This window comes from Chiloscyllium punctatum, unplaced genomic scaffold, assembly GCF_047496795.1.
Source record: "Chiloscyllium punctatum isolate Juve2018m unplaced genomic scaffold, sChiPun1.3 scaffold_135, whole genome shotgun sequence".
NCBI lineage: Eukaryota > Metazoa > Chordata > Chondrichthyes > Orectolobiformes > Hemiscylliidae > Chiloscyllium > Chiloscyllium punctatum.
The window spans coordinates 536,086-549,575 of NW_027309869.1; positions in this window are offsets into that span (position 1 = coordinate 536,086).

The window sequence follows — 13,490 nt, forward strand, 5'->3', positions numbered from 1 at the left end:
GAGCGCATCCCTCCCTCAGTACTAAACTCCTGACAGTGCGGCCCTCCCTCAGGAGTAAACTCCTGACCGTGCGGCTCTTCCTTAGAAATAAACTCCTGACAGTGCGGCCCTCCCTCGGCACTAAAATTCTGACAGTGCGACCCTCCCTCAGTACCAAACTCCTGACACTGTGGCACTCCCTTAGTACTAAACTCCTGACAGTGCGGCATTCCCTCAGTACTAAACTCCTGAGAGCGCATCCCTCCCTCAGTACTAAACACCTGACAGTGTGGCCCTCCCTCTGTCCAAACTCCTTACAGTGTGGCATTCCATCAGTACTAAACTCCTGACTGTGCGGCCCTTGCTCAGGAATAAACGCCTGACCGTGCGGACCTCCTTCAGTCCTAAACTCCTGAGAGTGCAGCCTTCTCTCAGTCCTAAATTCCTGACAGTGTGGCCCTCCCTCAGTACCAAACTCCTGACACTGTGGCACTCCCTTAGTACTAAACTCCTGACAGTGCGGCATTCCCTCAGTACTAAACTCCTGAGAGCGCATCCCTCCTTCATTACTAAACACCTGATCATGTGGCCCTCCCTTAGTACTAAACTCCTGACATTGCGGCCCTCCCTCAGTACTAAACTCCTGACAGTGCGGCCCTCCGTCAGTACTAATCCCCTGAGAGTGCAGCCCTCCTTCAGTACTAAACTCCTAACAATGCGGCCCTCCCTCAGTACTAAACTCCTGACCGTGCGGCTCTCCCTCAGTGCAAAACCCCTAACTGTGCAGCCCTCCCTCAGTCCAAAACTCCTGACAGTGCGAGCCTCCCTCAGTACTAAACTTCGGACAGTGCGGCCCTCCATCAGTACTAAACTCCTGACAGTGCGGCCCTCCGTCAATACTAAACTCCTGAGAGTGCAGCCTTCCCTCAGTCCTAAATTCCTGACAGTGTGGCCCTCCCTCAGTACTAAACTCCTGTCCGTGTGGCCTCACTCAGTACTAAACTCCTGTCCGTGTGGCGCTCCCTCAGTACTAGACACCTGACAGTGTGGCCCTCCCTCAGCCCAAACTCCTTCCAGTGTGGCATTCCTTCAGTACTAAACTCCTGACAGTGCGGCCCTCCCTCAGTACTAAAGTCCTGACACAGCGGCCTTCCCTCTGTCCAAAACTCCTGACCGTGCGGCCCTCCTCCAGTACTAAACACCTGATCATGTGGCCCTCCCTTAGTACTAAACTCCTGATAGTGCGGGCCTCGCTCAGTACTAAACTTCTGACAGTGTGGCATTCACTCAGTACTAAACTCCTGACCGTGTGGCCCTCCTCCAGTACTAAACACCTGATCATGTGGCCCTCCCTTAGTACTAAACTCCTGATAGTACGGCCCTCCCTCAGTACTAAAATTCTGACAGTGCGGCCCTCGGTCAGAACTAAAATTCTGACAGTGCGGCTCTCCGTCCGTACTAAACTCCTAACAATGCGGCCCTCCCTCAGTACTAAACTCCTGAACGTGCGGCTCTCCCTCAGTGCAAAACCCCTAACTGTGCAGCCCTTCCTCAGTCCAAAACTCCTGACAGTGTGACCCTCCCTTAGTACTAAACTCCTGGCAGTGCGGCATTCCCTCAGTACTAAACTCCTGAGAGCGCATCCCTCCCTCAGTACTAAACTCCTGACAGTGCGAAATTCCCTCAGTAGTTAACTCCTTACCGTGCGGCTCTCCCTCAGAACTAAACTACTGCGAGTGCTGCCCTCCGTTTGTACTAAAATCATGACAGTGCTGCACTCCCTCAGTACTAAACACCCGACAGTGCGGCCCTACCTCAGTACTAAACACCTGACAGTGCGGCCCTCCCTCAGTAGTAAACACCTGACAATGAGGCCCTCCCTCAGCACTAAACTCCTGACAGTGCGGCCCTCCCTCAGTACTAAACACCTGACAGTGCGGCCCTCCCTCAGTACTAAACACCTGACAATGAGGCCCTCCCTCAGCACTAAACTCCTGACAGTGCGGCCCTCCCTCAGCACTAAACTCCTGACAGTGCGGCCCTCCCTCAGTACTAAACTCCTGACAGTGCGGCTCTCCCTCAGTACTAAACTCCTAACAGTGCGGCATTCCATCAGTTCTAACATTCTGATAGTGAGGCATTCCCTCAATACTAAACTCCTGACAGTGCGGCCCTCCCTGAATACCATACTCCTGACAGTGCGGCCCTCCCTCAGTACTAAACTCCTGACAGTGGGCCCTCCCTCAATACTAAACTCCTGACAGAGCGGCATTCCATCAGTTCGAACATTCTGACAGTGAGGCATTGCCTCAATACTAAACTCCTGACATTGCGGATCTCCCTGAATACCAAACTCCTGACAGAGCGTCCCTCCCTCAGTAGTAAACTCCTGACCGTGCGACCCTCCCTCAGTACTAAACTCCTGACAGTGCGGCCCTCCCTCAGTACTAAAAATCTGACAGTGCGGCCCTCCCTCAGTACCAAACCCCTGACAGTGTAGCCCTCCCACAATACCAAACTCCTGACAGTGCGTCCCTCCCTCAGTAGTAAACTCCTGACCGTGCGACCCTCCCTCAGTACTAAACTCCTGACAGTGCGGCCCTCCCACAGTACTAAACTCCTGACAGTGCGGCCCTCCCTCAGTACTAAAACTCTGACAGTGCGGCCCTCCCACAGTACTAAACTCCTGACAGTGCGGCCCTCCCTCAGTACTAAAACTCTGACAGTGCGGCCCTCCCTCAGTACTAAACTCCTGACAGTGCGGCCCTCCCTCAGTACTAAAACTCTGACAGTGCGGCCCTCCCTCAGTACCAAACCCCTGACAGTGTGGCCCTCCCACAATACCAAACTCCTGACAGTGTGACCCTGCCTTACTATGAAACTCTTGACAGTGCGGCATTCCCTCAGTACTAAACTCCTGAGAGCGCATCCCTCCCTCAGTACTAAACTCCTGACAGTGTGGCCCTCCCTCTCTCCAAACTCCTTACAGTGTGGCATTCCATCAGTACTAAACTCCTGACTGTGCGGCCCTTGCTCAGGAATAAACTCCTGACTGTGCGGCCCTCCGTCTGTACGAAACTCCTGACAGGGCGGCCCTCCATCAGTACTAAACTCCTGACTGTGCGACACTATCTCAGCACTAAACCCCTGACAGTGTGGCCCTCCTCCAGTAATAAACACCTGATCATGTGGCCCTCCCTTAGTACTTAACTCCTGACAGTGCGGGCCTCGATCAGTACTACACTTCTGACATTGCGGCCCTCCCTCAGTACTAAACTCCTGTCAGTGCGGCCCTCCATCAGTACTAAACTCCTGAGAGTGAAGCCCTCCATCAGTACTAAACTCCTAACAGTGCGGCCCTCCGTCAGTACTATTCTCCTGAGAGTGCAGCCCTCCTTCAGTACGAAACTCCTAACAGTGCGGCCCTCCCTCAGTACTAAACTCCTGACCGTTTGGCTCTCCCTCAGTACAAAACACCTGACCGAGCAGCCCTCGCTCAGTCCAAAACTCCTGACCGTGCGGCCCTCCTCCAGTACTAAACACCTGATCATGTGGTCCTCCCTCAGTAGCAAACTCCTGACATTGTGGCCCTCCCTTCGTACTAAACTCCTGACAGTGCGGCATTCCCTCAGTATTAAACTCCTGAGAGCGCATCCCTCCCTCAGGACTAAACTCCTGACAGTGCGATTCTCACTCAGTACTAAACTCCTGACAGTGTGGCCCTCCCTCTGTCTAAACTCCTTACATTGCGGCCCTTCATGAATACCATACTCCTGACCGTGCGGCCGTCACTCAGTAGTAAACTCCTGACCATGCGGCTCTTCCTCAGAACTAAACTAATGACCGTGCGGCCCTCCCTTAGTACTAAACTCCTGACAGTGAGGCCCTCACGCAGTACCAATCTCCTGAGAGTGCAGCCATCCCTCAGTCCGAAACTCCTGACAGTGCGGCCCTCCATCAGTACTAAACTCCTGTCCGTGTGGCCCTCCCTCAGTCCAAACTCCTTCCAGTGTGGCATTCCTTCAGTACTAAACTCCTGACAGTGTGGCCCTCCCTCTGTCCACTCTCCTTACAGTGTGGCATTCCTTCAGTACTAAACTCCTGACCGTGCGGCCCTCCGTTGGTTCTATACTCCTGACTGTGCAACCCTTCCTCAGTCCAAAACTCCTGACAGTTTGGCCCTGCCTCGTTACTGAACTCCTGACAGTGCGGTCCTCGCTCAGTACTAAACACCTGATAGTGTGGCCCTCCCTCAGTACTAAACTCCTGACAATGCAACAGTCCCTCAGTACTAAACTCCTGACAATGCAACAGTCCCTCAGTACTAAACTCCTGACAGTACGGCCTTTCCACTGTACAAAACTACTGACTGTGCGTTCGTCCCTCAGAAATAAACTCATGACAGTGTTGCCCTCCCTCAGAACTAAACTCCTGACAGTGCGGCATTCCCTCAGTACTAAACTACTGAGAGTGCGGCATTCCCTCAGTACCAAACACCTGACAGTTTGGCCATCCCTTTGTCCTAAACTGCTGACAATGCGGGCCTCGCTCAGTCTTAAACCTCTGACAGTGCGGCCCTCCCTCAGTACCAAACAACTGACATTGCGGAATTCCCTCAGTCCTAAACTCCTGACAGTGCGGCATTCCATCAGGACTAACATCCTGACAGTGCGGCCCTACCTTAGTAACAAACTCCTGACAGTGTGACCGCCCTTCGTACTAAACTCCTGAGGGTGTGGCCCACCATCAGTACTAAACTCCTGACAGTGTGGCCTTCCCTCTGTCCAAACTCCTTACAGTGTGGCATTCCATCCGCCCTAAACTCCGGACCGTGTGGCTCTCCCTCCGTACAAATCCCCTGAACGTGCAGCCCTCCCCCAGTCCAAAACTCCTGACCGTGCGGCCCTCCTCCAGTACTAAACACCTGATCATGTGGCACTCCCTCAGTACTAGACACCTGACAGTGTGGCCCTCCCTCAGTATCACACTCCTGACAGTGTGGCACTCCTTTAGTACTAAACACCTGACAGTGTGGCCATCCGTTAGTACTAAAATCCTGAGAGTGCAGCCCTCCATCAGCACTTAACTCCTGACAGTGCGGCCCTCCATCAGTACTAAACTCCTGTCCGTGTGGCCCTCCCTCAGTACTAAACTTCTGACAGTGTGGCCCTCCCTCAGACCAAACTCCTTCCAGTGTGTCATTCCTTCAGGACTAAACTCCTGACAGTGCGGCCCTCTCTCAGTACTAACTCCTGACAGTGCGGCCCTCCGTCGATTCTATACTCCTGACTTTGTGGCGCTTCCTCAGTCCAAAACTCCTGACAGTTTGGCGCTGCCTCGTTACTGAATGTCTGACAGTGTGGTCCTCCCTCAGTACTAAACTCCTGACAGTGCGGCATTCCCTCAGTAATAAATCCCTGAGATTGCGGCCCTCCCTGAGTACCATACTCCTGACAGTGCGGCCCTCCTTAGTACTAAACTCCTGACAGTGCGACATTCCCTCAGTAGTAAACCCCTGACCGTGCAGCTCTCCCTCAGAACTAAACTCCTGCAAGTGCGGCCCTCCATTGGCACTAAAATCCTGACTATGCTTCACTCCCTCAGGACGAAACACCTGACAGTGCGGGCCTACTTCAGTATTAAATACCTGACAATGAGGCCCTCCCTCAGTACTAAACTCCAGACAGTGTGGCCCTCCCTCTGTCCAAACTGTTTACAGTGTGGCATTCCATCAGTACTAAACTCCTGACAGTGCGGCCCTTGCTCAGGAATAAATTCCTACGGTGCGGCCCTCCCTCAGTACTAAACTAACCGTACGGCCCTCCTCCAGTACTAAACACCTGATCATGTGGCCCTCCCTTAATACTAAACACCTGACCGTGCGGGCCTCGTTCAGTACTAAACTTCTGACAGTGCGGCCGACCCTCAGTATTAAACTCCTGACAGTGCGGCTCTCCCTCAGTACTAAACTCCTGACCGTGCGGCTCTCCCTCAGTACAAAACCCCTGACCGTGCAGCCCTCCCTCACTCCAAAACTCCTGACGGTGCAGCCCTCCTCCAGGACGAAACACATGATCATGTGGCATTCCCTTAGTACTAAACTCCTGACTGTGCGGCACTTGCTCAGGAATAATCCTCCTGACCGTGCGGCCCTCCGTCAGTACTAAACTCCTGACAGGGCAGCCCTCCCTCAGCATTAAACACTGACAGTGCGATTCTCACTCAGTACTAAACTCCTGGCAGTGCGGCCCTTCCTCAGTACTAAACTCCAGACAATGCGGCACTCCCTCATTACAAAACTACTGACAGTGCAGCCCTCTGTCAGTACTAAACTCCTGACAGTACGGCCCTTCCTCAGTACAAAACTACTGAACGTGCGGTCCTCCCTCAGTACTAAACTCCTGACAGGGCAGCCCTCCCTCAGCATTAAATTCCTGACAGTGTGGTCCTCCCTTAGTACTAAACTCCTGGCAGTGCCGCATTCCCTCAGTACTAAACTCCTGAGAGCGCATCCCTCCCTCAGTACTAAACTCCTGACAGTGTGGCCCTCCCTCTGTCCAAACTCCTTACAGTGTGGCATTCCATCAGTACTAAACTCCTGACAGTGCGGCCGTCCATCAGTACTAAACTTCAGACAATGCGGCACTCCCTCAGTACTAAACTCCTGACAGTACGTCCCTTCCTCAGTACAAAACTACTGACAGTGCGGCTCTCCCTCAGTACAAAAATCCCTGACCGTGCAACCCTCCTCCAGTACTAAACACCTGATCATGTGACCCTCCCTTCGTACTAAACTCCTGACTGTGCGCCCTTGCTCAGGAATAATCCTCCTGACCGTGCGGCCCTCCGTCAATACGAAATTCCTGACAGGGCGGCCCTCCCTCAGCACTAAACTCCTGATAGTGCGGCCTTCCCTCAGTCCAAACTCCTTACAGTGTGGCATTCCATGAGTACTAAACTCCTGACCATGCGGCCCTCCATCAGTACTAAACTCCTGTCAGTGCAGCCCTATGTCAGTACTAAACTTCTGAGAGTGCAGCCCTCCCACAGTACTAAACACCTGACAGTGCGGCCCTCCGTCAGTACTAAATTCCTGAGAGTGCAGCCCTACATCAGTACTAAACTCCTGTCAGTGTGGCCCTCCCTCAGTCCAAACTCCTTCCTGTGTGGTATTCCTTCAGTACTAAACCCCTGACATTGCAGCCCTCCCTCAGTATTAAACCGGTGACTGTGCAGCCCTTCCTCAGTCCAACACTCCTGACTCTGCGGCCCTCCTCCAGTACTAAACACCTGATCATGTGGCCCTCCCTTAGTACTAAACTCCTGACAGTGCGGGCCTCGCTCAGTACTAAACATCTGACAGTGCGGCCCTCCGTCAGTACTAAAATTCTGACAGTGCGGCCCTCCCTCAGTACCAAACACCTGAAAGTGTGACCCTCCCTCAGTACTAAAATCCTGACTGTGCGGCATTCCATGTGGCTCTCCCTCAGAACTAATTTACGGCAAGTGCGGCCCTGCGTTGCTAAATAAATCCTGACTGTGCTGCACTCCCTCAGGAGGAAACTCCTGACAATGATGCCCTCCCTCAGCACTAAACACCTGACAGTGAGGCTCTCCCTCAATACTAACCTCCTGACATTGCGGCCCTACCTGAATACCATACTCCTGACAGTGCGGCACTCCGTCAGTAGTAAACTCCTGACCGTGCGGCCCTCCCACAGTACTAAAATTCTGAAAGTGTGGCCCTCCCTCAGTACCAAACTCCGAACAGGGCGGCCCTCTCTCAGCACTAAATTCCTGATAGTGCGGTCTTCCCTCAGTCCAAACTCCTTTCAGTGCGGCATTCCATCAGTACTAAACTCCTAACCATGAGGCCCTCCATCAGTACAAAACTCCTATCAGTGCGGCCCTACGTCAGTACTAAACTTCTGAGAGTGCAGTCCTCCCTCAGTCCTACACTCCTGACAGTGCGGCCCTCCCTCAGAACTAAACTCCTGACCGTACGGCCCACCATCAGTACTAAACTCCTGTCCATGTGGGCCTCCCTCAGTACCAAACTCCTGTCCGTGTGGCCCTCCCTCAGTACGAAACTCCTGTCCGTGTGCCACTCCCTCAGTACTAAACTCGTAACAGTGCGGCCCTCCCTCAGTACCAAACCCCTGAGTTCGCATCCCTCCCTCAGTACTAAACTCCTGACAGTGTGGCCCGCCCTCTGTCCAAACTCCTTACAGTGTGGCATTCCATCAGTACTAAACTCCTGACTGTGCGGTCCTTGCTCAGGAATAAACTCCTGACAGGGCGGCCCTCCCTCAGCACCTAACTCCTGACAATGTGGCCCTCCCTCGGTCCAAACGCCTTACAGTTTGGCATTCCATCCGTACTAAACTCCTGACAGAGCGGCATTCCCTCAGTACTAAACTCCTGACAGTGCGGCATTCCCTCAGTACTAAACTCCTGACATTGCGGCATTTCCTCAGTACTAAACTCCTGACATTGCGGCATTCCCTCAGTACTAAACTCCTGACATTGCGGCATTCCCTCAGTACTAAACTCCTGAGAGCGCATCCCTCACTCAGTACTAAACTCCTGACAGTGCGATTCTCACTCAGTACTAAACTCCTGACAGTGTGTCCCTCCCTCTGTCCAACCTCCTTACATAGCGTCCCTCCCTGAATACCATACTCCTGACCGTGCGGCCCTCACTCAGTAGTAAACTCCTGACCGTGCTGCTCTTCCTCAGAACTAAACTCATGACCGTGCGGCCCTCCCTCAGTACTAAACTCCTGACTGTGAGGCATTACCTCAGTACTAAACTGCTGAGAGTGCGGCATTCCCTCAGTACTAAACTCCTGAGAGTGCGGCATTCCCTCAGTACTAAACTCCTGACAGTGCGGGCCTCCCTTAGTACTAAACTCCAGGCAGTGCGGCATTCCCTCAGTACTAAACTACTGAGAGCGCAACCCTCCCTCAGTACTAAACTCCTGACAGTGCGATTCTCACTCAGTACTAAACTCCTGACAGTGTGGCCCTCCCTCTTTCCAAACTCCTTACAGTGTGGCATTCCATCAGTACTAAACTCCTGACTGTGCGGCCCTTGCTCAGGAATAAACTCCTGACCGTGCGGCCCTCCTTCAGTACTAAACCCCTGACAGGGCGGCCCTCCCTCAGCACTAAACTCCTGAGAGTGCGGCCTTCCCTCAGTCCAAACTCCTTACAGTGTGGCATTCCATCAGTAGTAAACTGCTGACTGTGCGACACTGTCTCAACACTAAACTCCTGACAGTGCGGCCCTCCCTCAGTACTAAACTCCTGACAGTGTGGCCCTCCCTCGGTCCAAACTCCTTACAGTGTGGCATTCCATCAGTACTAAACTCCTGACTGTGCGGCACTCGATCAGGATTAAACTCCTGACCGTGCGGCCCTCCTTCAGTACTAACTCCTGACAGTGCGACCCTCCATCAGTACTAAACTCCTGACCGTGCGGCCCTCCTTCAGTACTACACTCCTGACAGTGCGGCCCTCCGTCAGTACTAAACTCCTGACCGTGCGGCCCTCCATCAGTACCAAACTGCTGTCCGTGTGACACTCCCTCAGCACTAAACTCCTGTCCATGTGCCAGTCCTTCAGTACCAAACCCCTGACAGTGTGGCCCTCCCTTAGTACTAAACTCCTGGCAGTGCGGCATTCCCTCAGTACTAAACTCCTGAGAGCGCATCCCTCCCTCAGTACTAAACTCCTGACTTTGCGGCCCTTGCTCAGGAATAAACTCCTGACAGTGCGGCCCTCCGTCAGTGCGAAACTCCTGACAGGGCGGCCCTCCCTCAGCACTAAACTCCTGATAGTGCGGCCTTCCCTCAGTCCAAACTCCTTACAGTGTGACATTCCATCTGTACTAAACTCCTGACAGGGCGGCCCTCCGTCAGTATGAAACTCCTGACAGGGCGGCCATCCCTTAGTACTAAACTCCTGACAGTGTGGCCCTCCCTCAGTACTAAACTCCTGACAGTGTAGCCCTCCCTCTGTCCAAACTCCTTACAGTGTGGCATTCCATCAATACTAAACTCCTGACTGTGCGGCCCTTGCTCAGGAATAAACTCCTGACAGTGCGGCCCTCCGTCAGTACGAAACTCCTGACAGGGCAGCCCTCCCTCAGCACTAAACTCCTGACAGTGCGGCCTTCCCTCAGTCCAAACTCCTTACAGTGTGACATTCCATCTGTACTAAACTCCTGACTGTGCGGCACTATCTCAGCAATAAACTCCTGAAAATGTGGCCTTCCCTCAGTCCAAACTCCTTACAGTGTGGCATTCCATCCGTACTAAACTCCTGACCATGCGGCACTCCATCAGTACTAAACTCCTGTCAGTGTGGCCCGACGTCAGTACTAAACTGCTCAGAGTGCAGCCTCTCTCAGTACTACACTCCTGACAGTGCGGCCCTCCGTCAGTACTAAAATCCTGTCCGTGTGGCCCTCCCTCAGTTCTAAACTCCTGACAGTGCGGCCCTCCCTCAGTACTAAACTCCTGACAGTGTGGCCCTCCCTCAGTCTAAACTCCTTCCAGTGTGGCATTCCTTCAGTACTAAACCCCTGACATTGCAGCCTCCCTCAGTACTAAACTCCTGACAGTGCGGCCCTCCATCGGTTCTATACTCCTGACTGTGCGGCCCTTCCTCAGTCCAAAACTCCTATCAGTTTGGCCCTGCCTCGTTAATGGACTCCTGACAGTGCGGTCCTTGCTCAGTACTAAACAAATGGCAGTGTGGCCCTCCCTCAATACTAAATTCCTGACAATGCGGCACTCCTTCAGTACTAAACTCCTGACAGTACGGCTCCTCCTCAGTTCAAAACTACTGACAGTGCGGCCCTCCCTCAGTACTAAACTCCTGACAGTGCGGCCCTCCCTCTGTCCAAACTCCTTACAGTGTGGCATTCCATCAGTACTAAACTCCTGACTGTGCGACACTGTCTCAACACTAAACTCCTGACAGTGCGGCCCTCCCTCAGTACTAAACTCCTGACAGTGTGGCCCTCCCTCTGTCCAAACTCCTTACAGTGTGGCATTCCATCAGTACTAAACCCCTGACATTGCAGCCTCCCTCAGTACTAAACTCCTGACAGTGCGGCCCTCCGTCGGTTCTATACTCCTGACTGTGCGGCCCTTCCTCAGTCCAAAACTCCTATCAGTTTGGCCCTGCCTCGTTACTGAACTCCTGACAGTGCGGTCCTCGCTCAGTACTAAACAAATGCCACAGTGTGGCATTCCATCAGTACTAAACTCCTGACTGTGCGGCACTCGCTCAACACTAAACTCCTGACAGTGCGGCCCTCCCTCAGTACTAAACTCCTGACAGTGTGGCCCTCCCTCAGTCCAAACTCCTTCCAGTGTGGCATTCCTTCAGTACTAAACCCCTGACATTGCGGCCCTCCTCAGTACTAAACCCCTGACATTGCAGCCTCCCTCAGTACTAAACTCCTGACAGTGCGGCCCTCCGTCGGTTCTATACTCCTGACTGTGCGGCCCTTCCTCAGTCCAAAACTCCTATCAGTTTGGCCCTGCCTCGTTACTGAACTCCTGACAGTGCGGTCCTCGCTCAGAACTAAACACCTGAGAATGTGGCCCTCCATCAGTTCTAAACTCCTGGCAATGCGGCATTCCCTGAGTACCAAACTCCTGACAGTGTGGCCATCCGTTTCTACTAAACTACTGACAATGCGGACCTCGCTCAGTCCTAAACTTCTGACAGTGCGGTCCTCACTCAGTATTAACAACTGACTTTGTGGCCCTCCCTCAGTACTAAACTCCTGACAGCGTGGCCCTCCCTCTGTCCAAACTCCTTACAATGTGACATTCCATCAATACTAAACTCCTGACTGTGTGGCCATCCGTTTCTACTAAACTAGTGACAATGCGGGCCTCGCTCAGTCCTAAACTTCTGACAGTGCGGTCCTCACTCAGTACTAAACTCCTGACAGTACGGCCTTTCCTCTGTACAAAACTACTGACTGTGCGATCCTCCCTCAGAAATAAGCTCATGACAGTGTTGTCCTCCCTTAGTACTAAACTCCTGACAGTGCGGCATTCCCTCAGTACTAAACTCCTGACAGTGCGGCATTCACTCTGGACTAAGTTCCTGACAGTGCGGCCCTCCTTCAGTACCAAACTCCTGACAGTGTGGCCATCCCTTTGTACTAAACTACTGACAATGCGGGCCTCGCTCAGTCCTAAACTTCTGACAGTGCGGCCCTCCCTCAGTGCTAAACAACTGACAGTGCGGCCCTCCCTCAGTGCTAAACAACTGACAGTGTGGCCCTCCCTCTGTCCAAACTTCTTACAGTGTGGCATTCCATCAGTACTAAACTCCTGACTGTGCGGCCCTTGCTCAGGAATAAACTCCTGACTGTGCGGCTCTCCTTCAGTGCTAAACTCCTGACAGTGCGGCCTTCCCTCAGTACTAAACTACTGACAGTGCGGCATTCCATCCGCCCTAAACTCCGGACCGTGCGGCTCTCCCTTAATACAAAACCCCTGACCGTGCAGCCCTCCCGCAGTCCAAAACACCTGACCGTGCGGCCCTCCTCCAGTACTAAACACCTGATCATGTGGCCCTCCCTCAGTACCAAACTACTGACAGTGCGGTCCTCGCTCAGTACTAAGCTCATGACAGTGTGGCATTCCATCAGTACTGAAAATGACAGTGCAGCAGTCCCTCTGTACTGAACCTTTGACAGTACTGCACTCCCTCAGTACCATCACTCTTGGCAGTGCACTGCTCCATCAGTAATGCCTCTCGCATAGTGCAGCATTCCTTCAGGACTGACCTTCTGGCAGTGTAGCGGTCCCTCAGTACTGACCCTCTGATGGTGCAATACTCCCTCAGTACAGATCCGCTGACAATGTGGCATTCAGTGAGGACTGAACCTCTGGCAGTGTGACACTCCCGCACTACAGACCTCCATAGACCCTCTGAGAATGCAGCACTCCCTCTGTCCGACCCTCTGACAGTGCAGCACTCCCTCAGTTCTGAACCTCCCACAGAGGCGTTGTCTCAGTACTGTTCCTCTGGCAGTGTGGCAAACTCTCAGTACATGCCCTAAGACAATACAGCACTCCCTCAGTGCTGATTCTTTTCCAATGCAGCACTCCTTCAGTACTGACACTTTAACTGTGTTGCACTCCCGCAGTACGGAACATCTGACAGTGCAATACTCCTCAGTTACTGACCCCCTAATAGTGCAGCACACACTCAGTACTAACCCTCTGACAGTACAGCACTCCATCTATGCGGACACTCTGACAGTGTGGAGTTCCCTCACTTCTGACCCTCCGAGAGTGCAGCACTCCCACAGTACTGAGCCTTCGATAGTGCAGCTTTCCCTCAGCGCTGACCCTCTCACAGGGCAGCACTCCCTTCATACTGACTCTCTGACAGTGTGACACTCCCTCAGTACTGACCCTCTGACAATGTGACACTCCCTCAGTACTGCCCCTCTGACAGAGAAGCACCCCCTC